This window comes from Panthera pardus, unplaced genomic scaffold (assembly GCF_024362965.1).
Source record: "Panthera pardus isolate Hobbes unplaced genomic scaffold, ASM2436296v1 HiC_scaffold_13, whole genome shotgun sequence".
Classification (NCBI taxonomy): Eukaryota; Metazoa; Chordata; class Mammalia; order Carnivora; family Felidae; genus Panthera; species Panthera pardus.
The window spans coordinates 201592556-201617542 of record NW_026526688.1 but is presented as its reverse complement, the minus strand read 5'-3'; the positions used below and the strand labels follow the sequence as shown (position 1 = coordinate 201617542).

Sequence of the window (24987 nt, the reverse complement as noted above, 5' to 3'; positions counted from 1 at the left end):
GCACAACAGTGCATCACCTGGGCCTCTGCCCTCTGCAATCGCCTCTTTTTTTTTTTAATTTTTTTTTAACGTTTATTTATTTTGGGGACAGAGAGAGACAGAGCATGAACGGGGGAGGGGCAGAGAGAGAGGGAGACACAGACTCGGAAGCAGGCTCCAGGCTCCGAGCCATCAGCCCGGAGCCCGACACAGGGCCCGAACCCACGAACCGCGAGATCGCGACCTGAGCCAAAGTCGGACGCCTAACCGACCACCCAGGCGCCCCTGCGGTCGCCTCTTTAAAGCTTCATGCAATTAGCAGGGAGGTAGGATGTCCTTGAGGAGCCCACGCTATTGCTGGTCATTGCAACACCCCGTTTCCGAATTTCACAGCCAGGCAGACTCAACCCAGCCTCACCTCCTCTAGGGAGCCCTCCTGAGCCCTTCCCCGTGCTTCCCTCCATCAGAGCCCCGCTCGGGCTGGCCACCCCCACCCTGCATCTGCCCGTTCTCTGACGGCTGTTCCGGGACGTGGGGCACAGGGAGCAAAGCAGGGAGCCCCTGCTCCTGGGGCCCGGACATCTGGGGGGAGAGGTAGATTCAAACAGGAAACAATAAGGAGAAATTGTTAACGAGTAAATACATAAAATGCCAGACAGCAGTAAGTTCTGTGGGAAAAGTGAAGATGGGCAGGGGCAGGGGAGCAAGGGCAGAAGCAGGGAGACGGTCAGAGGCTCCCGCAGGGCCATCCCAGCTGCCGCTCGTGGCTCAGAGCAGCAGAGGTGGGGAGAAGGTTCTAGATCGTCTGCAGGTGGCACCTCTAGAACTTGCTGGTGGGTTGCACACACCATGCGAAGAGAAGGGAGTGACGGCCACGGTCCAGTCGAGTGGAAGGAGGGGCGGGTGGTCCCCAGGATGGAGACCCCGGCGGTCAGTTTGGCTTTGAAGGTGGTGGGGAGGCAGGTGGGCGGGGCAGGCTACGGAGGGGCTTTGCCTGAGCCCTGCTCGGCCCTTCGTGAGCCTGGCCACCTGGAGCGAGTGACAGGCTCCCGAGCCCGGCTTCCCAGCTGTGCAAGGGAGACACGGCCCCGCCGGGCAGCTGTGGGAGAGCGGCCTGGCCTGCGCGGAGGAGCCCTCCACCAAGGGGTCCAGGTGGCCACCGTCCTCCCGAACGTGTGTCCTTCGCCCCGTCCTGGGCCCCAGCTTCCTGGAGCCCCCGGGAGTCATTCGGGGCCCCAGCTCAGATGCCACGGGCCGCCCTCGCGCCTGCACATCCTCTCTGCCTCTGGCTTCGCGGGCACAGCAGTTCCAGTCCCTCGTCCCCGAACCTGGGGACCCCTCCACGGGGACGTATGCAGGTGGGGCCCTCGCCCCTGCCTGCTCCTTTCCCCAGTGGCCTTGGCCTGGGGTGTCCTCCGGGAAGCCTCCCCTGGGCCCCCCACCCCTGGCTCCTTCTCCCTCCAGCAGAGCCTGGCCTAGCACCCTGTTTTCTCTAATGTCTGCCCCACAAAGCTAGAGAGCTCACCCGGTAACAGGCTCCGCTGTAGGCAGCCAACAGAGAGTTGCGTGCCTCATCCCCAGGCGTTCTCTCGTTCACGGAGGAGGAAACCCAAAGCACAGAGAGGGCAGGTGCCTTGCCCAGGGTCACACAGCCGGCAGGGGTGGAGTTGGGGTTCAGACCAGCGCTGGGCTCCAGCGTCGGCCGCCTTCTGCCCTTGCTTGCCCTCAGCCCCGGGCACGGTTGGGTCCGCCCACGACAGAGCGGGGGCTCCTAAGGGTATGCAAAATGCAGGAGCGCTCAGATACGATTCTCCCCACTTTCCAGGGGAGGAAACTGAGGCCCAGGCAGTTAGCGCGTCCCTTGCATGTCCTTAGAGGCTGTGTCCAGACTGGAGCCAGCAGTCCTCTGAGCCCCAGCTGGCCCGGCCCCGGGCTTGAGGCCAGAGAGTGGATGCGTGCGTGGGCTCACCCCAGGGCTCGGTCACTCCACCTCCCTGAACCTCACCTTTCTCACCTTTCTCGACCTTGGGCGATTGGGGTGGGAATTCAGTCCTATAAGCCAGAGTGCCCTGAACTTTAACCTCCCCGGTAACGGCTGAATGCAGATCCCGGGTCAGTGGGACTCACCTTACCGTCGGGTCTCGGTGGGAAACCAAAGCTGCCTGACGGCAGCCCACGCTATAAGCAGCAAGGACGAGACCAAGCACCCAGAGGCCCCTGAGCCAGCCCTCCACCCGTGTCACTGCCCGGGGCACCCGGGCACCCGGGGCTTGGGCCAGATTTAGGGCTTAGCAAACTGAGTCCTTTGTGTTGGCCATGGAGCTCATGGGGAGACGGAGTGTTCACAGCTGTTGTCAGAACTGCAGAATTTGCCAGTAATTTGGAGAGAACTGGCCCCAGCGCAAGGGACAGCTGGGGCCCATGAGCACGGATCCGTATCCCCTCTCCCCCGAGCGAGGAGTTGTTTGCTCTCGCGCTGGGGGCAGAGGCACAGGCATTCTATTTTTCTCGGAATATAATGAGTCCTGGGCCTCACTCCTATGTCCCTCAGATGGGAAAAAAATAGCATCGGCCCTACATCTGGTGGCAGAATCAGGAGGACAAAGCTCCAGCATGGCACGAGGGCTGGCCACATGGGCCCATAGCACCGAGCACCAGCTGGTCCCCAGGCCTGGGCCCATAGCCCCCGCACTCAAGGGACTCCAGTTAGGATCTAGGAGGAGGCAAGAGCAAGGTGCCGGAACCCCCCGTCCCCATCCACACGGCCTCTGCTGCTGTGACTTTCCTGCGCATCTCAGGGTGTGAGGCCAAATGTCTTCCTCCTACACAGCACACGACACTGGGAAGGGGGACATGACCCCACACAGTGGGGACCCCCGGACCCATCTATCTGCTGGACTCTGAAGTCTACACCCTCCACCAGGAGCCTGTGGCCCTGAGATCTCATGCTTCCCCCTCCCTCTGCCTCTCCAGCTGGGACGGCTCCCCATCCCCCTCTGGGACACACGTCTCAGGCCACCGTCCGAGCTGTTCTTTTCCACGGCTCACAGGACAGCTTTCCTTCTGTCTCATTTTACATCAAAGCTGTATGCGCTTGTGATCTAAGGAATTATATCATTCCCAAGGCTTGTTATGAACCCGCCCACTACACCAACTGTTCTTCCCCAGAGGCAACCACTTCCTTTTCCTTTTGAAACTAATTCTTTGGGTGTTTATGTCTGTATTCCAAAATAGCCTTCTTGTGTTGCCGATTCTTGCTTTTTTCAGCTTGGTCAATAGTACTGACTTCCTTTATGGAGGAGAGGCACTAGCTTTCTCTCATCCCTACTCCCACCCCACACACATCTTCTCATCATCCCTCCCAATCACAGAGAGTGTGGTGTGGAGTGGATTCATATGATCATGTAAATGTAACCCACAGCAGAGCCAGCAGAGCCAGGTCATATACGATGATCACTTTACCCGCCTTACGTTTTTTCCCCTATAGTTATCAATTGCTGTGTTATTTTATCTGGTTTTCGTGTGTGTGTGTGTGTGTGTGTGTGTGTGCTTATTCCTAACTCAACACCAAACTCTTTGTCTTGTCTAATTCTCCAGACCTTTGGGGGCACCTGGGTGGCTCAGCTGGTTAAGCGTCCGACTCTTGATCTCAGCTCAGGTTTCGATCTCGGGGTCGTGGGTTCAAACCCCTTGCTGGGCTTTGCGTGGAATGTGAAGGCTACTTAGACAATAAACAAGTAAGTGCCCAGAACTTTGGACACACCAGGTGTTCTGCATCTTGCTTGGTCTGAGTTGACTCCCGCGTGGGGCAGAGCTCACGCTTGTTGGCTTTGGTGTCTGGCAGGGACCTGCTTCCTGGTTCACAGATGGCACCTTCTGCTTATTTCTCACAAGGCAGATGGGGTAAGGGGGGCACTCTGAGGTCTTTTTGGTAACAGCACCGATCCCATTCTTGGGATCTCATGACCCAAGCACCCACCAAAGGCCTCCCCCTAACGCCGTCACATTGGGGGTTAGGGTTTCAACGTACGAACCTGGGGGTGGGGCTGCAGATATTCAGTCTATAGCACTGGGTAGAATTCTAGTCTGGAAATCATTTTCCTACAGAAGAAGCTGGGCAGGGGCCAACTGCGTAGGACTGGCTCCATCCCCTTCTTGTCAGTGTAGCCATCGTCAAGTCCAAAGCCGTTCCCACTCCTAATTCCTTATAAGTGACCTTGCCCTCTTGTATTACCTACTGAAGAATAAAAAATAAAAATAAGTTAACTGTCGAGCAGTCTCATTTGGCCCACACTCCTGTGTCCTTCAACTTAAAAAAACAAACAAACAAACAAACAAACAAACAAACAAACAAGAAAAGCCAGTCTCGGTCTCCTCTTGTGGTCACGGGAGCTGGACTGCAAATCCAGAAATAATCAAAGGAACAAATCATGGCTGTGTTTTCCCCTCAAGCCCATCAAGTGTGGAGCTGCGGGAACGTAATGAAAACTGCCATCAGCTCACTGTTGTCAGGAATCTGGCCCGTCGGATCTGCGTGCTGTGGGCGCTGGCCGTAGGACACTGGGGAGTGAGCCTGGCACCGGTGGGCCCGCGGGGGGAGCGGCCAGCACTGTCGTCCCCGCACGGGGCACCTGCACCTTTCTGGAACACACTGCCCTGGCTGCCCCTGCATCAGCCCCTTGGCGCTCTCCGTGGCCCTCCCTGCTGGTGACAGCTGACCTCCCAACTCGGGGTGGCCCCAGAGGCCCTCCCCCTCCCCGTGCCGTGGGCGATCCTCTGGGAGGGGAGCAGACTGTCCCCTCCTCCCACCTACCTCGGGTTTGAGTGTGATTATCTCACCTACAAGCACCGGTGGGAAGGATAAAATCACCGGGCTGCCTTCCCAGCTGTGCAGACCGAGGTTAAGGGCTCGGTCCTCTGGGCCTCAGTCTCCTCATCTGTAAAGTGGGGAGAAGAAAGCTACTTTGAAAATGAAAGCAGTAACAAGATGCGGTTTGACAAACGCCTGGCACACAGTAGGTCCTCATATTTGCTGCAGAACAGTCTGCCAAAAAGCCGGGGGTCCTTGGTGGGCCCAAATGCTCGTGACAGACCCCAGAGGCTCTGCCTGGAGAAGCCCCAGGCTTGTCTGACGTAAACCGCAGCCCCCTTGGCCCCGGCCCCGGAACTGCAGCCTTCTGGGATTGGAGAGGCTCCCGCCAGGAAGGGCTGGGCCGCCAGCTCCCTCTGGTTCTCATTAGGACTCCTCACCCCCCTCCCCTGCTGGGCCGCATCCCTCCTCACAGTCGCCTTGGGACCCTCACGGCCCAAGTCCCTGCAGCTCGCCAGGGTCAAGCCAGAGGACTTGAACCTTCCAGAAAGGAGGTGGAATACAGCCAGACCCCAGGCTGGGCCGGGGATGCTGAACCAGGTGGCCTGCGGGCCTCCGGACGTGGGTGAGGACGGGCTGGGCCGGGCAGACCCCGAGACAGAGGCAGAGACTGGGAGGCAGGATAAGGAGACGGCCCTTACCTGAGGCTCTAGGGGACCCCAAAGGGTGTGCACTCCCTAGACGTGGGGTTGAGCGAGCGGGCGGTGTCAGGACAATTTCTGGGTGACCGGGGCGGGGCAGGTGGGGCTGATCGGTGGGATATCTAGGAGGTCACTAGGCACCTGGTCAGGCGCTGGGACAGGGCTCCCTGTGTCGCCAAGGCCTGCCGTGGCGCTCCGATCGCCCTTTCCTGGGTCATGGCTCTTGGGTCTTTACCCTCAGGGTCCCCTTCCTGGGCAGGCCACGGGCGGTCCACGGGTCTAAATCACCAGGGCCTCGGGTACCGACGCCTTTGTGGGAGACTCGAGCAGATGTTCGGCAACCTCCGCCCTCTTCACCAACGCGCTTTTGCGGGTGGGTAGTTTCCCTCCGTGACAGCTCTGCCCGGCGTTCGGGCAGGTGGGGTGGGTGCTGGGTGGGTGGGGTGCCCACGGCTCTGGCCGGCCGGTCAGGGCCGGCACCTCCGGCGGGCAAGGGCACACACAGGCCCACGGGACCCTGCATATGTTCAGCTTTAAGTCCTTTTGGAATCAGAAGGAAACGTGAAGATATGTATATGTAATATGAAGATATGCATATGTAATATGAAGATATGAATATGTAATAAGAAATACGGCCTGGGCACATTCATCTCTGGACTAACATGGCTGTAAGATACGATTAAAAAAACTCTGTTTGGTGTATGTAACTTATTGTCACGTTGGCTAACATACGGCGCGTGCATTGTGCTCTCGGCTTTGGGACTAGATTCCCGTGATTCATTGCTTGCATACGACGCCCGGTGCTCGTCCCAGCACGTGCCCTCCTCGCTGCCCGTCACCCATTTTCCCCACCCCCACCCCCCCATCAACCCTCAGTTTGTATTTAAGAGCCTCTTATGGTTGGCCTCCCTCTCTGTCGGCCTCTCACGTTTCCTTCTTTTCCCCTATGTTATCCGTTGACTTTCTCGAATTCCGCGGAGGACTGAAATCAGATGATATCTGTCTTTCCCTGATGATACGATATTCATCTATCTTTATCTGTCCCTTGCTCAGCCTAATACGCTCTAGTTCCATCTATGTTGTCGCAGATGGCAGGATTTCATCCTTTTTCATCTCCGAGTAGTATTCCATGGGCTGTCTATACACCCCACCTCTTCTTTATCCATTCACCAGTCAGTGGACATTTGGGCTCTTTCCATAACCTGGCTGTGATTTGTGATGCAAATCTTCTGATTATGACTTTCGGGCGCAGAAGACCCTCACTGGGTTCGTTTGGACCCTCTGACGACAAGGCGTCGAAACGTGACTCAAACCAGCTTTAATCTAAAAGGGCAGTTGCCTGACTCAGTGGCTGATACGGGCACAGCTTGTTCCGGGGCCTGGACAGAGTTGTCCGGGCCCGGGCCCCACCTGTGGCTCTTAGACCGGCTCTCTCCTCCCTCGGCGGCCCCCTGGTGCCAGCTCAGCCGGCAGTGTAAGGAACGCCCCTCCGTGACCCTGGGAGCTCCTGGCCGGTTAGCAGCAAGTGGGGGTTTCTGTCCCTGGGGACCTCCCAGTGACAGCGCTGGGCCGGTGCATGAGGCACTCAAGCAGTGCTCTTGGGGGTGCAGACATCGGTCTTACCTGGGGGCCAGTCCCCCCACTTCCTTCCTTCTCTGCACTATGCCAATCCCAGGTAAGCTTCAGGAACCTTCCGAGGGCAGCTTCCTTTGGTTCTGACAGGTTTTCGGGTGGGAGGTGGCTGTGCCTGCCTTAGGCCACCAGGACAGGCTCCAGTGTCCTGGTCCAATGGATGTGGCGCTCCCCGGGGGGTCCGAGGCTCAGATGCTGCTCGTGCGGGACGTGGCGGGGGTCGGAGGCGGGAGGAGGCTCCTTGGGGAGCTGGCGGGGCACCGCCTGTGCTCAGTGGCCTGCATCTTCCCGGGGCTTGGAGGGCGCGAGGTGCATGTGAGCGCGTAGGTGTGAGTTCGGTCTGCTGTGAGCGCACGGTCACGCGCGCTGATGACCTCCTGTCTGTCCCCCGCATCCTCCCCCGCCCCCGGGGCTGCAGGCCAGCCCAGCCACGGGACGCGTCGCCGGCCACGCCTCGCTCCCCCTGAGCGTGAGTTCGTGGTGCCTTTAAAACAGGAGGCGTTGACGCCTCTCTGAGCTGGTCCCCTTGGTGCCCGTGGGGAGACTGAGGCCTGTGGCCCGTGACCCTGCTTCACCTTCTGTGGCCTTCGGGGGTCTCCCTGTCTGTGGGTCCGAGGCGGCTCGGACCTCACCCCTATGCAGCTCGCCTCCCTCTGTGCCCTCCTGTGGGCCACAGGCCCGGGGACTTCTGCACCCGGCTTGCTTGCGACCACGCGGCTCAGACCCTAAACGGCGCCCAGCTGCTCACAGGTGATGGGTGTCACGTCTTCGCCGTCGGAGCCTTTTGCAGACTTGCCGGCCTGTGACCGAAGGCAGCCGTCTCTGCCCGGGGGCCACCCATCCGCGGGACCGCGTGTGACCCTCCACAGGCGTCTCTGGCTGTAGGTATTTGACCGTAAACAAGAGACGCCCTCTGTCCCTGTGACCTCATCTTTCCTTGGCTCTCCCAAGCCGTCCGTTGGCAGGACCCCAGGAGCGCAATCAGGGCCCGAGGACCTTCCATTGCTTCCCTCGGACCCCAGGGAAGAGGCTGGCTTGGGGTTCTTTCCTAGTGCACGGGGTGGGGCTGCGGCCCTGGGCGGGGAAGGGGCTGGGCAGGGCTGCCCGGTGCCCCCCTCCCCGTCCCCACCGCTCGCCGTGCAGAGCGTCTCCCGGTAAGCCTGCCCTCCACACCACTTGGCACCCGGTGTGCCCTCACCGCGTGGGCACCAGACCGCGGCCGGGCACAGACAGTACCTCATTCACCCAGGTCTGCCAGCTGCGGGACCACGGCTACGGCCAGGAGAGGGCACAGGAGGTCCTGAGTCCGCCTCGGGCGGGCTGTGGGGTGGGTGAGCGTGCACCCTTCCCACCTCAGACATTCTAGAATGGTGATCTGCCGCTCACACTGGGCAGGGAGGGGGAGGGGCTTCTGCCGGGAGGCAGGCATTGTGCCAAGCACTTGACCACTGGACCTGGGCCGTCTCTGAGACCCTTCATGCTGACTCTGTGAGGTGGAGACTCGAGGACCCATTTGACAGATGAGATGAGCTGACCAACTCAGGGTCTCACAGGCGGGGGCGGGGGGATCAGGATGCCAGGCCACGCCCCTGTGGCTCCAAAGCAATGCCCCCCGGGTCACATGGACTTTCTAAGGACAGGAAGACGCAAAGAGCCCCTGAAATCCCACCAACGAGACTCAGGCTGCGCAAAGCCTGGCAGAGCCTTTTGCGTGGTGATGAGGTCCAGAGGTGACCCCGGGGTCGAAGGTCTTCCGTGGTCCAGCGTCCACGGTCGAGGCCTGCACCCCGGGCGGGGCTGGGAGGGGGAAGAGGGGACCAGGGTGCAGCCCGGGGGGAGGTACCCCCTCTCAGGAGGCAGCACGCGCTTGTGAGGCCCTACAAGGGGGCACCTCCCTGAGTGCCGCGTCCTGAGACCCCTCTCCGCAGCCTGTCCCGGCCCTGATCAGCCACCTGTTTTCGGCAGAGGGGACAGAGGGGGCGAGGCAGAGGGAGAGAGAGTGGGAAGGATTCGGGAGGCAAGGGCTACTCAGAACATGAGGGCCGCCCTAGAGCTCCCCGGGCCTCGCACAGAGGGGTCTGGGCCGTGGTTCCAAGAGCGGTTCTCCCCAGAGGGCAGCATTGTTGTGACGTTGCCCGGCTTTGATTTCTGGTTAAACGCGCTGTATTTCTTTCTGATCGTAAACGTAGCATATCCTCACCCGACACCATGGGTTAGTGGGAGCCTGGGTGCTGGGGCCACATCGTGGACCCACCTGCAGTGTCAAGCTTCAGGCAAGTTATGTCTCAGCCTCCCCAGCCACACGCAGGGGCACGGGGTCGCCCTTGCCTTCTGCACGGTGACATTCCAAGATCCCAAGGTTCGGAGTTCCAGAATTCAGCTTGTGGGGTTTTTTTTTGGCAGGGGGTGCTATGGACTGAATGTCTGTGCTCCCCCCGAAATGACATGGTGAAACCCTCACCTGCAGCGTGGAGGCGGGAGGAGGGGGATGATGACCCTCGGGAGGTGATCAGGTCGTGAGAGCAGGGCCCCGTGACAGGATTAGTGTCCTTATAGGAAGAGACGGAGGGGGTGATCTCTCTGGGCCACGTGAGGACGTGGCAAGGAGGTGGCCATCTGTGCACGGAGGAGAGAGGATCGTTCTGCCAGTGCCTCGATCGAGGCTTCCAGCCTCCAGAACCGTGGGGAATGGATGTCCGTTGGTAAAGCCCCCAGACCCCGGTGTTCTCTTGCAAGAGTCCGAGCGGACCAGAAACCCGCCCTTTCTTTCCCACCCTGCCCTCGGTTGGCCGGCCACCTGCTCCCTTCCGGTTTCCCGGGGGACACCGATAGCCAGGCGGGTCCCAGCGTGGACGCACAGGGCACAGGGTTAACCAGGTGCCCACTCTCAGCGGTGTGCAAGTGCAGGGCTGCGTCCGTCACGGCCCGAGGCCCCACCCCCCAGGGACTGTCTCAGCCGCCGTGTGCCCGGGGGCTGCAGGGCCCAGAGAGGGCAGAGCCTCCCGGCTCGAGCTGCTGGGCATCCTCGCCCTCGGCTTCCTCTGCCCGGCCTCACCTGTCTTGAGTGTGTGTGGAGGTCACCCGCCCGTGGGGACACCCAACAGTGGCGCCTGGACTCGGGGCAGCTCCCAGGACTTTTCCCCTCACCCGGACCCCAGGTGACGGCGGGGGCCCCCGTTCCCGCACCCACATCCCGCCTCCCGTTTTCCTGAGAAGTCACGGCCCGAGGGCTCAGGCACAGGACCTGCCTCCCCAACCCTCCTGGCCTCCCCGGTTCCGCTGGCCTCCCCCCGGGCCGACCCTCCGCCTGCCTCTCCACCCACCTGCCGCGGCTCCCCGACCTCTGGCCGCAAACATCAGCATCCGTGTCTAACAGCTGTCCCATTTCCTGGCCGGTCTCAGCGCAGGGGCTCCTGAGGGGTACGGGCACCCCGGGTCCGTCTCGGGGTCCCGGCCGTGGGAGACACGCTGCCTGGGATGCACCTCCACCCTCCTCGGTTGGGGTTGTCACCGCTCGGTCCCAGAGGCTGGGCCTCTCTGCCTTCCTTCCCCCCCAAGAACCCGACCTGGGGCTGGCATGGCACCACCCCCGGCAGAAAACCTTCCCCTGTTTCCCAAGGAGCCCCAGGCCCTGTGCAAAGATGGGACCGTGGTGGCCTGCCCCCATCCCCCAGGGAGCGTCACCCTGATGTGGAGGCTCCGAGCGGGGCGGCATCGTGCGTTCATTCATTCGTGATCCCTAGGCGTGGCCCCAACTCAGGCGGGGTATGATGACAACTGGGCTCACAGATGGGGGGACAGAAAGGGGTGAGGGAGAGCGTAAAGTCACTCAGGGAAGACCAAACGTAACCCGGTTCGGCGGCTGGACTACAGGACGGGCAGAACCGGGCTCTGCAGTCAGAAGTCAGGTCACAAGAGAGCAGGGTTCCCGGCTCCCGCACTGTGGACCCTTGGGGCCGGATGATTTGGGGGGGGGGTCACCCTGTGCATCAGAGGACGCTTAGCATCACCCCTGGCCTCCACCCACTCGATGCCAGCAGCCCCCCCTCGGTGTGACAGTCCAGACTTCGCAGACACTGCCTGATGTCCCCCGGGGGTAGCTGGGATAGATGGTCACCCCCGGTGCTCCTGGGGAGCTGGCATCGTCCTCCCTCAGATCTGAGGCCGGGCAGGTGGTGCGTTTGTGTTGCGAATTCACCAAGCTGTCCGCTCGTCATCAGAGACCCCCTCCATAGGTACATCACAGCCGGGACAAAGTCCGGAACGAAAGGGATCCCGGCAAACAGGACGGAGACGCCACGGGCCTTCGGGGTCTCCAGCGGCCGCCGGCTCTGAGGGTGTTGGCCTGGGACAGAGTCTCAAAGAGCCCCCAAAGGAATCAGCTCGGGGCTGCTTTGAGCACGTAGCTGTGCGCCAAGGTCAGCCCCGTGCGCTCAGGCTGGGCCACGGCTGGCGGCGGGGCTCCCGTCCTGACCCCACACTGGCAGGCGAGTCCTGTGCTCCGAGTCCCCAGCGCCTGGCACACAGAGCAGGCCTCAGCGATGACCCCGGGTGGGCGCGGCTGGCACAGCGACACGGTCAGCGGCTCCGACGTGCGCGAGCTGTCTTCTGGGCTCCCTGCTGAGCTGCTCCCACGCTTCTGCGAACAGAAGACAAGTGTCTCTTTATTGTCGTTGGCGGTACTAAGAGTGAGCCTGGGGGTCAGTACTGGGGGTGGCTGGCGGGTGTGGGGTCTGCACGCCCGGGAGACCAGGCAGAACCACAGCCGTGCTTGGAGGGGGGCTTCACTTCCGCGTAGCCCGGCAGGACAGCGAGCCCGGGAGCCACGCAAAGTGCGACATCGGGGCTCAAGCCTCAGGCGACGGAAAATCTGGATAGTCGGGGCACGGGGAGGGACCCCATGTCCGCAGCCCGGGAAGCCCCGGGACCGTCCAGATGCCGGTTCCCCGACTCGATCTGCAGATTCAGAGCAGCCCCCCGCCCCCCACGCCAGCAGGTTACTCGGTGGGCGTCGGAGACGACCGGAAACCCGCACACCTCGTCTCTGCAGGCTGACGTCAGGGGTATTTTCATTGCCTTCTTTGTGCTCTCCTGGTTTTTCTGCTACGGACCGTGTTACTTTTAACACTAGAAAAGGGCAATCAGCATATTAAGTTTTTGAAGGAAGAAACGCAGAAAGAGGGAACAGGCAGGCCGGGGCCGGGGCAGATGAGTTTAGCAGCAGAGCGTTTCGAGCTGGCCGGACGGGCCGGCAGGGCCGCTGGGGCCCGCTGTCCCACGTCTCCTTCCGGCGTCTGGCAGCCCCGGGCCGCGGGCTCTGGCGGGGAGGGAGGCCCGCGGTGAAACTTGACCCGGGCTGGCCTGGGACGTGGGCCCCTCTGCCTCCTGCATCTGCAGTGGGGGGGGGGGGGTGCGGGAGGGGGACGCCTGGGAAGCAGTCCGCTTTCTAGCCTGGCTGGGCTGTGAAGGGAGGAGTTCTCCAGCTAGGGTCCTTTCTTTTCAAAGCCCTTTAAAATAGATGATGGGGCAGTTTTTCATGGTCAAGCCCCGTCCTCAGGGCCCACCGTGCAAAGGGCCTGAGGAGGCCTGAGGGCAGTCAGGAGCCGGCCCCTCACACTGTGCTCGGCCTTCAGGGCCTGGCTCCCGGGCCGCTTCCTCCAGGAAGCACCCTCCCCACGTTCCTGGGCCTGCAGTGCTCAGTCCCCAACCTGCAGTCCTAATGGGCCTCACCTGCCCTGTGCCGGGTCGCTGGCTCTTTCTCCCTTTGTGGGGGAGGCTGGACGACCCAGCCGACCTTGGCAGGGGAGCCGGGAAGGGAGGACACATGCCTGGCGTGGTCCCACGGAGGCACGAGGGAGCTGGTTTTATCCACAAACAGTCATCCCTCTCTGGCTGTAGGCTGCTCTTGGCTGTTGCCTCTCCGGCACGTGGGGCCTGCCCCGGCCACCGGCTGGCACACTGCCAGGCTGGTCCTCTGGCCTGAGACCAACGTAGGCAGAGGCAGGAGTGACGGGATGGTCTGCAGGCGAGCTGGCCAAGGTGTGGGGATGGGCCCCGCCACACCTACTCCTGTGTCCTCAGGCAACCGGACCTCACGCTGCACCCCCGTGGCCTTCACGGAGACGGCACTTGATGAACAGCACGTGCCCAGGACCCAGGGGGACCCAGGGGGGCCGCGGGCCCCTTCCCTGAGCCCCTCTTGCCTTGGGTCTAGAGCAAGTACTCGCGGGGGTTTGATGAAGGAAACAGCAAGGAGGGTCCGTGCCAGTTCTAACCCAGTCCTGGAGCGGCCGCAAAGCAGCCACTCACTCAACCGTTCCTGTATCTGCCCGGCCGTGAACCTGAGCCTGTCGCAGCGGCCGGTAGCGGCTCAAAAGGAGGACCCTCGGTCCCCGGAAACCGGACAAAGGCTGGGGACGGGCGGCGGCTTTGCAAGCAAGCCGGGCGCACGGAGCTCACTGCTGGACTTCGGAATCAGACAGATACAGGCCCACCTCAGCCCCGCCACGTTTGTGCTGTGTGGCCCCGGGCAAACGCCTCTCCTCTCTGAGCACCTCTCCTTGTCTGCAAGACGTGGGAAAGAAGTTGTTGACAAAGTCAGGAGAGGACAGCCCGTGCCTCGGGGGCTCAGACGCCCTCCTCGCGGTGAGTGGGCCACACAGCATCGCTGCTGTATCGGGCAGCTGGATGGGGCTCTCGTTGCCTGGGATGTGCTTCCAAGAACAGAGCGCGCTACATTCCAACCCCTTCTTCTGTACAAAGTTTTCGATGTCTAGTTTTGAGGGAGAGTGTGCGAGAGGGGGAGGGGCAGAGAAAGAGGGAGACGGAGAACCTGAAGCAGGTTCTGCACGGTCCGTGCGGAGCCCGACGCGGGGCACGAGCCCGTGAACCGTGAAATCACGACCTGAGCTGAGGTCTGACGCTCAACGGCCTGAGCCACACAGGCGCCCCTCACCCCTTCTAAAGAAGGATCCTGACCCTCTGGAGGGACACCGACCTTAGCCGTCCCCTGCTTCTGCCGAATGTGATGGACGGCGGCGGATGGATGCTCAGGAGACAGCTGGCCGGGCCTGTCATCTCCAGCCCCGGAGGAGGGGGGTGTGCAGCCCCCAGGCCACGCGAGGGGCTGGGCAGAGCTTGGCTCGTTTGCAGAGACGAACACACAGCTTGGCCCTGGCCCTGGTGCGGGGACCCGGGTCGGGAGCGCTGGTCCTTGGGGAGTGTGACGGGTGAAACGCTCACCTTCTAGAGCGGGTGGCACGTGGGCCTGCCCGAGAGCCTTCCCGCCAGACAAGCGGCCCTAGGGAGAGCGTCTGAGTAGGGTGACCTGTCAGAGGCAAGGGAAGCGATGACACTTTTCAGCCTTGCCCCCCACCGCCCGCCCCTAATCTGTCCTCAGCCCCAAAGAGGGCTCGTTAGCCACGGACCCAACGGACGCGTCTGTGAGCACATGTGTCTTTGCACAAGCGCGTATGTCTCCGGGACGGGTTTCTGGGAGTGGCGTTGCTGGGCTAAAGGGCATGAGCCTTCAAACCCTTAATGGACGGATGGAGCCAGACCGCCCTACGAGGTCACACACCCATGGCCTGTGTCCCCACCTGGCCTGCAGTAGACCTCCATCCTCTAATCTGCCTGTCGAGGTAGGGTGGCATCTCATGGCTGCTGTCACTGTCGTTGCCCTGGTCCCTGGGAAACCTGGTTGGGACCACTTTCCTCAGGGGAGCTTCGTGGACACTGTCCCCAGCCTGCCTGTCATACTTCCTTCTGAAACGTCAGGGAAAGATACCATGATCTGTATTTGACAGGGTGTTTTGAAACAGACTCAGAGGAGGTCCCTCACCCAAGGCCACACAGCCGGTTCCAGGTCCCACGCTGGTCCCACCGCGAGAGCAGCACTGACGACGTAGTGGCCGGCCATGGGCACGTGCCCGGCACATGCTTCCCTCTGGGAACCGTCACCTATGGCCTGTGCCACCAGGGTGAATTCTTGAAAATCTCCAAGCTCGGTTTCTTTTGGAAATAACTGATGGGGTGTTAGCATCGGGCCGGATGCATGTTCTATGTGACACCACGGGACAAACATATGGAAGCCGTTGACTGTCCTGGGATACTTTGTGGGGAAGACACCTCAGCACGCTTGAGTCAAGAAAGGCCTTCGTGGCCCGAGTGTCTGCCGGGCCTAGTGCCACTGGGGGAGACTCTGGGAAACAGGACAAGGGACTTGAAATTCCTTGGGGACACCTGGGAGGAGAATTCCTACCCAAATTCCTTGGGTGCCACGGGGGGAGACTCTGGGAAACAGGACAAGGGACCTGAAATTCCTTGGGGACACATGGGCAGGTGGAGTGGGGTCAGAGGGGAAGGTGGCTTCCAGTGAGGCCCGGGGTTCCAGGAGGAGCCCGCCCTCCTTGGGACTGTGAGTATCTTCACGTTGTTGCTCTAAGACTGTGATGTGATTTCCTTTCCTTCCCTGCTCCCAACAAAATATCTTCAGCAATTCAACATTTTCCTCTTCTATCATTAGGCAAATAGATTCTTCTTGAGGAACACTGAGGACAGCAGAGAAGATGATGGTGATGATGACGGGGACGGTGAGGATGACGGTGGCTGCAGATATTTTGGGGACACTTACTAAGTGCCAGGCAGAGGTTTCATTTTATTTGACCTGAATTATCCCATTTAACCCTGGCGAATCTTGTCCGAAGTGCATGTCATTACTGTTCCCAGTGTGAGTCCGATGCCCAGGTGCCTCCACCTGCTCTTGAAGGTGCCGGAGTCTAAGGGCAGTGAGAGGGGAGGCACCTCGACATTCCGAGACCCACAATCAGCCCTGCGGGGAGGGACTGCCGTTCTGCTCCACAGGCGCAAACACCGAGGCCCGTAGACGGAGAGTGACTTACCTGAGGTCACAGAGACGAGGTGAGGACTTGGGTTTCACTAAGCACGTAGGGCCGTGCCAGGAAGGCAGAGATGCACCAGATGGGCCCCTGGTCTCACGGGAGAGACAGACAGGTGAACTGAGAGGAGGGAAGGAGCAAGGAGGCTGCCCCCTGCCAGGTGGCCTGGAGGGCTTCCCAGAAGAGGCGGCATTTGGAGACAGGGAAGCATGCTCAGACCGCGGGCCCCTGGAAGCCGGCAGGCAGGCTCTGGTACGTGCTCTCCCCATCTGCGCCCCAGACCTGCCGTGCAGGATCCCGGCCTCAGCGGCCACCTTTCCCAAACCTATTTTTAGACCCAATTCAGTTCTAAACGCAAACACATTGTCAAGATAGTGGCCAACTTGGGTCCCATCCACGAACCTTCGCTGAGACGCCAAAATAGAAAATGGCTCTATTTGTGGACGACACGGACTGTTGGCAGAGGTGTTGACTCCCGGTGGACGGGGGCCAGATTATGGCCCAGCCCTTGGATGACCCGACACATCGATGCTTCCTACCCAAATACAGTATAAAAATGCGGGCACGAGTGTGTTGCAGTGAATCTCGCAAGGAGGCAACTTTCTCCTGGGGCCAGCGGACCTCAGGGAGAGAGCACAGGTCCTACTCGCTTGAAGTGGGAGCCTACTCGCTCCATATAGTCTGTTATTTTTGCTTTTTCCAAGATAGAAAGCCACCGGGTGGGGGCTGGGAGGACCCCAGCCCTTTTGGACCATCTTAGTGACGTCAGTCCCAGGTTGCTTATCACACGCGCACTATGGGCGGGGGTGATGCCAGATACCTCACCTGCCTCTGACCTCAATCTCCAGAGCCACCCCGTGATGAATGCGTTATCATCCCATTTTATAGATGAGAAAACCGAGGCTCAGGGTGAGTTGTTTGCTTTACCAGCTAGTAAGCGGGAGGCTTTGGATTTGCATTCAGGTCTGTTGAACCGCAGAGATCCCGGGTTAATTTCTCCATGACACTGTTTCTCTCTCTTTGCGAAACTTCCTCCTCCCGTTCATCTCCAAAGGCTAGGTCAAATGTCACCTCCTCAAGGAAGCAGGTCTCACTTGCCAGGCCAGGTTGGGGACTTTCTCAGCAGTGATGATACTGAGACACCATTCCTGCCAGACTGGGAGTCCCTGGAGGCCAAGGACCGCATGTGATCATCCCTGATCCCTGTCATGTCCTGACCCCAGCTGGGACAACCTGCTCCGAGAGGTCTGGGGACGCAGCGAAGGAACGAACGAAGCTTTTCTTTCCACAGCGGGGGAAACCGAGGCCCGGGAGGCAGGACGGTGTTGGTCAGAGGAACCAGGGTTTAACGGATGCACTGGCACTTTTTAGACATTTGGTGTGGAGCCTTGGTTTCTCAAGTGTGTTTGGGGGTGATGGCGGTGCTCCCACAGGGGGCCGGGGTCGCATCAAACTGAGGATGAGGCCTCTGGCGCCCGGCACACAGCTGGCACATGTCAGGCTCCACAGATGACCGTGTTCGCTGGTGTGCAAAACCAGACCTCCATTCCGCACAAGCCAGGGGAAGCTGATGGTCTTGTTTTACCCACATAAAGTTCCAACGTGCCCGGGGGGGAGGGGGAATCTTTTTTCACTTTCAAAATTGGGGTAAAATATATAGAACCTAAAATCGTATGTTTTAACCACTAAAAATACCTTACTGCGGTAAAATACACATAACACAAATTGCCCAGCTCGGCTACGTTTTTCGGTGTCTGGGTCAGTGGCGTTCAAGTGCATTCCCAGAGTTGCGTGGCTTCCTCACCCTTCATCCCCGGAGCACTTCCTACTTCCGCAGCCGAAACTCCGTCCCCCTGAGACCCTCCATTCCGCCCTCCCTCGTGCCCTGGCACCTCCCTCCCCACCTGCTCTCTGCCTCTGCGGGCCTGACTCCACGGGGGGCCTCGATGACACGGGATTTGTCCTTCCGTGACCGGCACGGACCGTATTGGATGGACCCGTCCCTCCGTTGGTGGATATGTCGGTGCTTCCAGGATACGGCTTTGGGTCCCCGTCCTCTGACTCCGGGAAAGATGCACGAAGAGGTCATGACACGGGGCGCTGGGGCGTCGGCAAACTTACCGAGCACCTGCCCCGGGAGCACGTGCACCCTCGAGCGGCCCGTGCGGGGCCCGCGGAGGCGCGGCGTGGGCAAGTGCGTGCACGCAGATCCACGCACACGCACGCACGTGCGCGTGCACGGGGCATGGTGTCTGCGGGCGGGGCACGCAGAAGGGTGGGCGGGCCGACGGCTGCTGGGGGCACCAGGCACAAGAGGTGTCGAAGCACCATTGGAAACGCGGCGCTGTATTTGTTTCACTGCACGCGCAGCAGGAACATCGAATGTGCCAGAGCTCTTCGCGGGAAGACAACTGTGTGTGGCAGCCGCCGCGTGTCTGCGGAGTCCTAGGGCGAGGGCTCCGCACTCTGCCCGCCACTCACAGCCGCGGACCTTGCTCTGCCTCCTCCCCCTCCCCCTGCCCCCCCTCCCCCTGCTGCCAAGTACCAAAGACGGAGAGAGGACCTTAAAGCGTCTGGAGGGAAAAGAGCACTGACCCGCAGAGGAGTGGTAACCCTACGGACCCAACGCCCCCGTCACGGCCACCGAGGTGCCGCGGCTGCCTACGGTGCACGGAAGGGCCCCCTGCATGCCAAGAAGAGTGCCGGAAACGGACACGTCAGGATGCTACAGTGTACCGGGGCTGGGAGGAAGGTCCACGGCTCGGCCCTATTTTCTGTTCTTTGCTGTGCACTGGAAATATTTCACACTTAAATTTTTTTCATGTTAAAAGCACCAACGAGGCAAAAAGCCTTGAAAACATGTCTTAAGGGCTGCCAAACTTCGAACCTCCTGCAGCATTTCACGTGTCTGCCTGCCCCGGGGATGTGTCCATCGGCCGCGGGTGCTCTGGGTTCCCATGCACGCGCTCCCCCCGTGATCGTCCCGGGTGCGTGCACAGCGTCTTATCGCAGGTTCCTGCCACTCTGCTCAAGTACTTTGCACTCACTCAGGACACGCCCCCCCTCGCCGAGCAGTCCTTGGCCAGTGACGCTGGGGACTGGAAATAGTCCCCTGTCCCTTCAGGCAGACAGTGCTGCGTGGCTCACACCGTCCTCCAGGGGTGCCACGGCAGTGACCCGCTCACTGGCCCTTGGCTTCCTTTCCTTCCCTGTCTAAACTCCGGACTCGTCACAGTGCTTCTGGAAGTCACTTCTCAAGTAGAGCACTCGCGCCCGAGTCCTTGTCTCTGGGCCTGCGTCTGGGGACCCAGCCATGCTGGTGGCACAGGCAAGTGACCAGCTCCTCTGAAGATAAGAGGTCTCCAAGGGTGGGGTGGCGCTCCAGGGGAAGCCCTCCTCATTTTGTCAGTAGGCAGACGGTCCCGCCTCCTGCGTGCCCTCAGTGAAGCCTGGCAGGAGGCACAGTGCCCGGCGCCCACAGACCACAGCCCACATCTCAGCAGGGAAACCACACGGCTGCCACTCACTTACGTCCATGAGTCAAGCCCCCAAGTCGCATGTTTCAGCAGATAAGCAAGGACCAGCTGACACGGGAGAAGCAGCCAGGAGAAGGACAGAGGTGGACCAGCAGGGCTGACTCCAAAGAAAATGAAGTTCACTCTGATTTCCGACGTGGTTGACTTGAAACCATAGTAATCGCTCCCCTGGAGAGATCTGGCGTCCATCAAACAAGAATTGGTTACTATAGAAAACAGAAAAAAGAGGCAGTCCCAGGACAAGAGCTTATGGAAAAGTTAAATAGAATCAAAGAGGGAAAAGTCAAGGAAATCTTCTTGAGTTCACCAACGACAAAGAAATGCAGAACGGGTGTAACAGAGGGGGAACGGCTAATAACACATTGTGAGTGCACACCCTGTGCCAGGCACTGTGTAAAGGGTTTTAATTATTTAATCCCCAGCTGGGAATTACGACCATCTTCATTTTACAGATGAAGGAACTGAGGGATGAGAAGTCACCTGGACGTGGTTGCCCAGCTAGAAAGTCACAGAGTTGAAGTTCAGATACAGATTGTCTGGTCCCGGACTCTACACTCCAAACACAATGTGCAACATCGCCTGAAGGGAGGTCCAGAAAAAACAACTTGGGTGATGCAGCTAAAACCGTGTTAGGGGGAAGTTATACCTTCCAGTGCCTACATTAAAAAAGAAGGGGGGCGCCTGGGTGGCTCATTTGGTTTGGCGACTGACTTCCGCCCAGGTCATGATCTCGCGGTTCGTGGGTTTGAGCCCCGTGTCGGGCTCTGTGCTGACAGCTCAGAGCCTGGAGTCTGCTTCAGATTCTGCGTCTCCCTCTTTCTGCCCCTCCCCTGCTTGTGCTCTGTCTCTCAAAACTGAATAAAAGTTTTAAAAAAATTTTTAAAAAGAAGAGAGACCAATTAACCCCACCCCAAAAAAGTAGAAAAAATAATAAAAGTAAGAGCAGAAATTAATGAAATGGAAAACAAAACAAGTACATGGTGAAAAGGATCAACAAAACGAAATCTTGTTTTGTTTTGTTTTAAGAGTAATAAATTTATACCCTGGCAGGACTACTCAAGAAAAAAAGAGAGAAGACAAAAATAGTGATGTCAGGAATAAAAACGGGGACATACTGTAGAAACTGGAGACAATTCAAGAAATAAAAAGAGAAGGGATGCCTGGCTGGCTCAGTTGGTGGAGAGTGTGACTCTTGATCTTGGGGTCGTGAATTCGAGCCCTCATGTTGGATATAGAGATCACTAAAAAAGAAATAAAACTTAAAAAAATAAAGGAGTGCCTGGGTGCTCAGTCGGTTAAGCATCTGACTCTTGATTTCGGCTCAGGTCATGATCTCATGGTTGTGAGATCGAGCCCTGTGCGGGACTCTGTGCTGGGTGTGGAGCCTGCTTAAGATTGTCTGCCTGGCTCTCTCTCTTTCTCTCTCTCTCTCAAGAAAAAAAAAACCTAATAAATGAAAAGAGGAAATTATGAATAATGTTATGCCACTACTTTGAAAACTTAGATGAAATGAATACATTCCCAGAGAAAGGTGACATACCAAGCTGACAGAAGAAGAAATAGAAAGTCAAAACAGTCCCATGACCATGAAAGAAATTGAAAACCATCATTTAAGTGTTCCCACAAATGAAACTCCAAAAACAGAGGTCTATTCTTAAGTTCTATCACCACTTAGTAGAAAAATAATGCCAGTCTTACACCAACTTACCTAGAGAAAAAGAGTAGACACTGCCCAAGTCAAGTTAAGAGGTCATTGTAGGAGCAAACTCCAGTGTGAACATTAGGAAAAAGGAAACATATAGAACTATTGTACTTACGAACACAAAAATCTCAAACAAAATATTAGCACGAATATGAAAAATGATAAGACTTCATGATAAAGTTAGGTTTTGTCCAGTAAGTCAAGGTTGGTAAAAATATTTCAAAATCAATGCATTTCAATGCAGTAACAGAAGAAAGGAGGAAATCTTATAATCATTTTAATAGAAGCAGAAAAGTTTATGTTAGCATCGGTATTGGTGCATAATAAAACGTAGCAAACTAGGAATAAAAGGAAACTTTCCTAAGCTGACAGAGCGTAACTACAACAAACCTACAGCAAACATTATTTTTAATGGTGAAACATTGAAAGATTTCCTTTTGAGATCTGGAACGAGATTAAGATGTCCATTCTCATTATTTCTGCATGACATTGAACTTGAGGGTTAGCTAGTTCAGTGGGGCGAGAGGAAGTAAAAGGTATTAGGATTGAGAAGGAAGAAATAAAACTCATTATTTATGTGTGATATGATTGAGTATGTAGAAAATCCAAAATAATCGACTGGGAGAATTAACAAGTGATTTTGGCAAGAATGTTGTTTATAAGTCCAGTATAAAACATGATAAAAAAATAAGAAGAAATCATAAAAACAAGTCAATATACCAGCAAGAGTAAGGAAATTTAAAACAAATTTAAAGGATACCATTTATAATATCAAGTGTAAGCCATTTACACAGAAAACTATACACTATTTGGAGAAATTAATGAAAATGTGAATAAGTGGGGGTATACCCAAGTTCCTGTGTTAGAAGCCTGAATATCACAAATGTCGCCTCTCTCGGAACTAATCTATAGATTCAATGCCTTTCTAACTAAATTCACAGGTGGTGGAACTTGGTAAACTTATTCTAAAACATGTGGAAAAGCAAAGAACCGAGGATAGGGAAGCATTCTTGACGGAAAAGCACAGCGTGGCGGTTACCGCACTGGACGACAAAGTAGGTCATAAAGGCCGAAATAACTGGGACTGGATGGTGTTGGGGCAAGGACACAGAGGAGGATCAGGTGGGCAGAAGGAGTCCAGAGACAGACCTACACGCACACGGGGGGCCTGGTTTATGACAAAGGACGAAAGCAGTGCCTTTCAGAGAAATGGTTTGTGGGAAAACCATGGGAACAAATGAAACTTGACCTCTCCCGTGCACCACACACAAAAGTCAACGCCAGGCGGATCGCGTATCTAGTGTAAGATGTAGAATAATGAAGTGTCGGGAAGCTAACAGGAAGGTAGGGACCTCGGGGGTAGGAAGACGCTTTCTAGATCAGGCACGAAGACACTAGTTATAAAGGAAAAGGTTGGTAGGTCGGGCTGTTAAAACCGACCTTTCTGTTCGTTAGAGGACGCCATTTGGGGAGTGAAATGCAAGCTGTAGATAGGAAGAAGGCATCTGTGGTGCACGAATCAGAAAAGCGTTCATTTCCTGGTAAGAGAACTATCCAGCAAGGAGGAAAAGGCACGTCGAGACATTCAGCAGCCGGCCAGACGTGAAAGGCGCGCGACAAGGACGCACGCCTGAACGGTCCACGGATGTTTGAAAAGTCGGCCCGACCTCCGAGGGGTCGTGAGAGTGCCAACCGAAATCCGGAGGCACCGCTCTGCGCCCACAGGATGCCTCAAATTCAAGGCTGACCGCATGCGTTGCTGCAAATTCGCAAAACCACTTTGGAAAGCTTGGGTTTCTACCAGAGCTGATGATACGTCCCCCCAATGACCTGGTTGCTTCTCTCCCAGGAACACGGGCAACAGAGATGCCCACACAAGTCCCCGGAGACACGCGCAGAGAGGTGTGCGTGTGCATGGCGGCCACCGCCCCTCTCTGAAGCAGCCCGAGTGTCCGTCAATGGGACACCAGGCGTGTGCCAGCCGGATGTTGCACCATGATGAAAATCAACGCACTACCTCCACGCGCAGCAGCCTGGACTGAGGTCACAAGCACGCTATCCGGCACAAGCAGCCGGGCCCCCATGAGTATATGCTGCGTGATTCCATTCACAACAGTTAAAGAAGCGGGCAACCCCCAGCTCGTGTCGAGCGAGGCACGTACAGGCGCTAGAGCCGCGAGGGAACTCGAGGGGTGTTCACCACCCCTCTGTACTGTGCACAGAGTACTGTGCTCTCTGTCTGTGCACACGCACGCCTGCCGTGTGTGCACACGTCTGTACTGTGCACGCTCACGTGGGTCATGTGCACACATGCATGGACTGTGCATGTGCACGCTCACCTGGCTGTAATGAGCACGCACACACACGTATCTCCATGCGCGCAACAGATTCACGCGTGCTGTGTGTACACGCGAGCTGTCACATCCCGATTACGTTGACCCGGCCAGAGTCGGGAGGGCCGGGGTTTGGGGTCTGGGAGGACTGACGGAAGTGGGCTGGGGGTGCATTTCTACAGCTGGCCAGCCCTGGTCTCTCCTCCGGAGCCGAGAGGGTAGCGGGCGGCTGCCTGGGACAGGGAGGTGCCCGTGTGGTGAGCACTGTGTGAGGACATCAGAGCCAGTGTCACTGGGCTGAAGTCAAAGTGTTGACAGGGCTGGTTACTCCTGGAGGCTCCAGGGGAGAACCCTTTCCTCCAGCTTCCAGAGGTTTCCTGTGTTCCCCAGCCCCTTCCTCACATCCCCTCCCCAGCCTCTGCTTCCGTCCTACGTCTTTCACTCTGACCCTGCGGCCTCCTCTGATAAGGACCCTGTGAGCCCGGAGGCCTGTCTGGTCATCCAGGATAACTTTCCGTGTCAGGAACCTTCACTTGACCGTGGCTGCAGGGTCCCTCTGGCCGCGTGAGGTGACGTCCCAGTTCCCGGGTTCTGATGCGGACGTTCAGAGGGAATAGGGCCCGCATGGGGGTGCCCAGGCAGGGTCCAGGTGGTTGGAGTGCCTTGCACAGGGCGGGGCTGGAGGAAGCAGGGGGAGTGGAGGGAGAGAGCTCAGAGCCGGCCCCCCAGAAGACCTGAAGAATGTGGGCCAAGAGCAGGGCAGCCGGGGGACAGGCGTGTCTACACGGACAGGGGGCTGGGGCAGTGTCGGCAGGCAGGCTCCCCCCGCCCCGGCCTCCCCGGGCGCTGCTCAAGCCAGGGGAACACTGCCGGGTGCCCAGCCGCCTCCTGGCATCCGATTCATTCCACAGCCTCCTTGTCTGGTCACCTGTGGTCTGGACCCACTAATCCCCTTGGGGGTGGGGAGGGGCTCCAGAAGGAGAAAGACGCTGTGACCCTCGGGCCGCGCCCCTCCTGGAGACCCTGGCCCGACCCCGAGTCAGTTGGCGGATGTTTGTCTTGCTGCGGCTGAGGCCACAGCTGTGCGCTCCAGCCCGGCCCCGGGCCCCTGGTGGCCGGCCACGCGCTCACGTGTGACCCCGAGTCCTCCTCTCTGGGCCTCCGCTCCCACCGCTGTCCAATGGGGCGTGTGGACTCAGGGACCTGTGAGGCTCCTTCCCGTCCTATCCTGCCTGGATTCCGGGTGTTTAGGAAGGGCCCCCACGGCCACGACGGGGTGCTCCTGCCCAAGGACGCTGCCGTTGCCGGCACCCCCGTGCACAGGTCCCAGGACGGATAGCGGAGGGGCGGGCCGCGAGCCCAGCCACCCGGGGTGGCGTCAGGACCCTGAGGGTTGC

At 58.4% G+C, this 24987-nt stretch overlaps 1 long non-coding RNA gene across 1 annotated transcript; it reads right to left on the bottom strand.

Annotated features, from left to right (window-relative positions):
* Positions 1–1439: 1439 nt before the first annotated feature.
* LOC109269806 (uncharacterized) lies at positions 1440–5012 on the bottom strand. Its single transcript, XR_002081282.2, has 3 exons — positions 4819–5012; positions 4014–4216; positions 1440–1750 (listed from the first exon to the last, which is right to left on the bottom strand). It is a non-coding gene; the product is annotated as an uncharacterized LOC109269806 (long non-coding RNA).
* Between the last annotated feature and the right edge of the window lie 19975 nt (positions 5013–24987).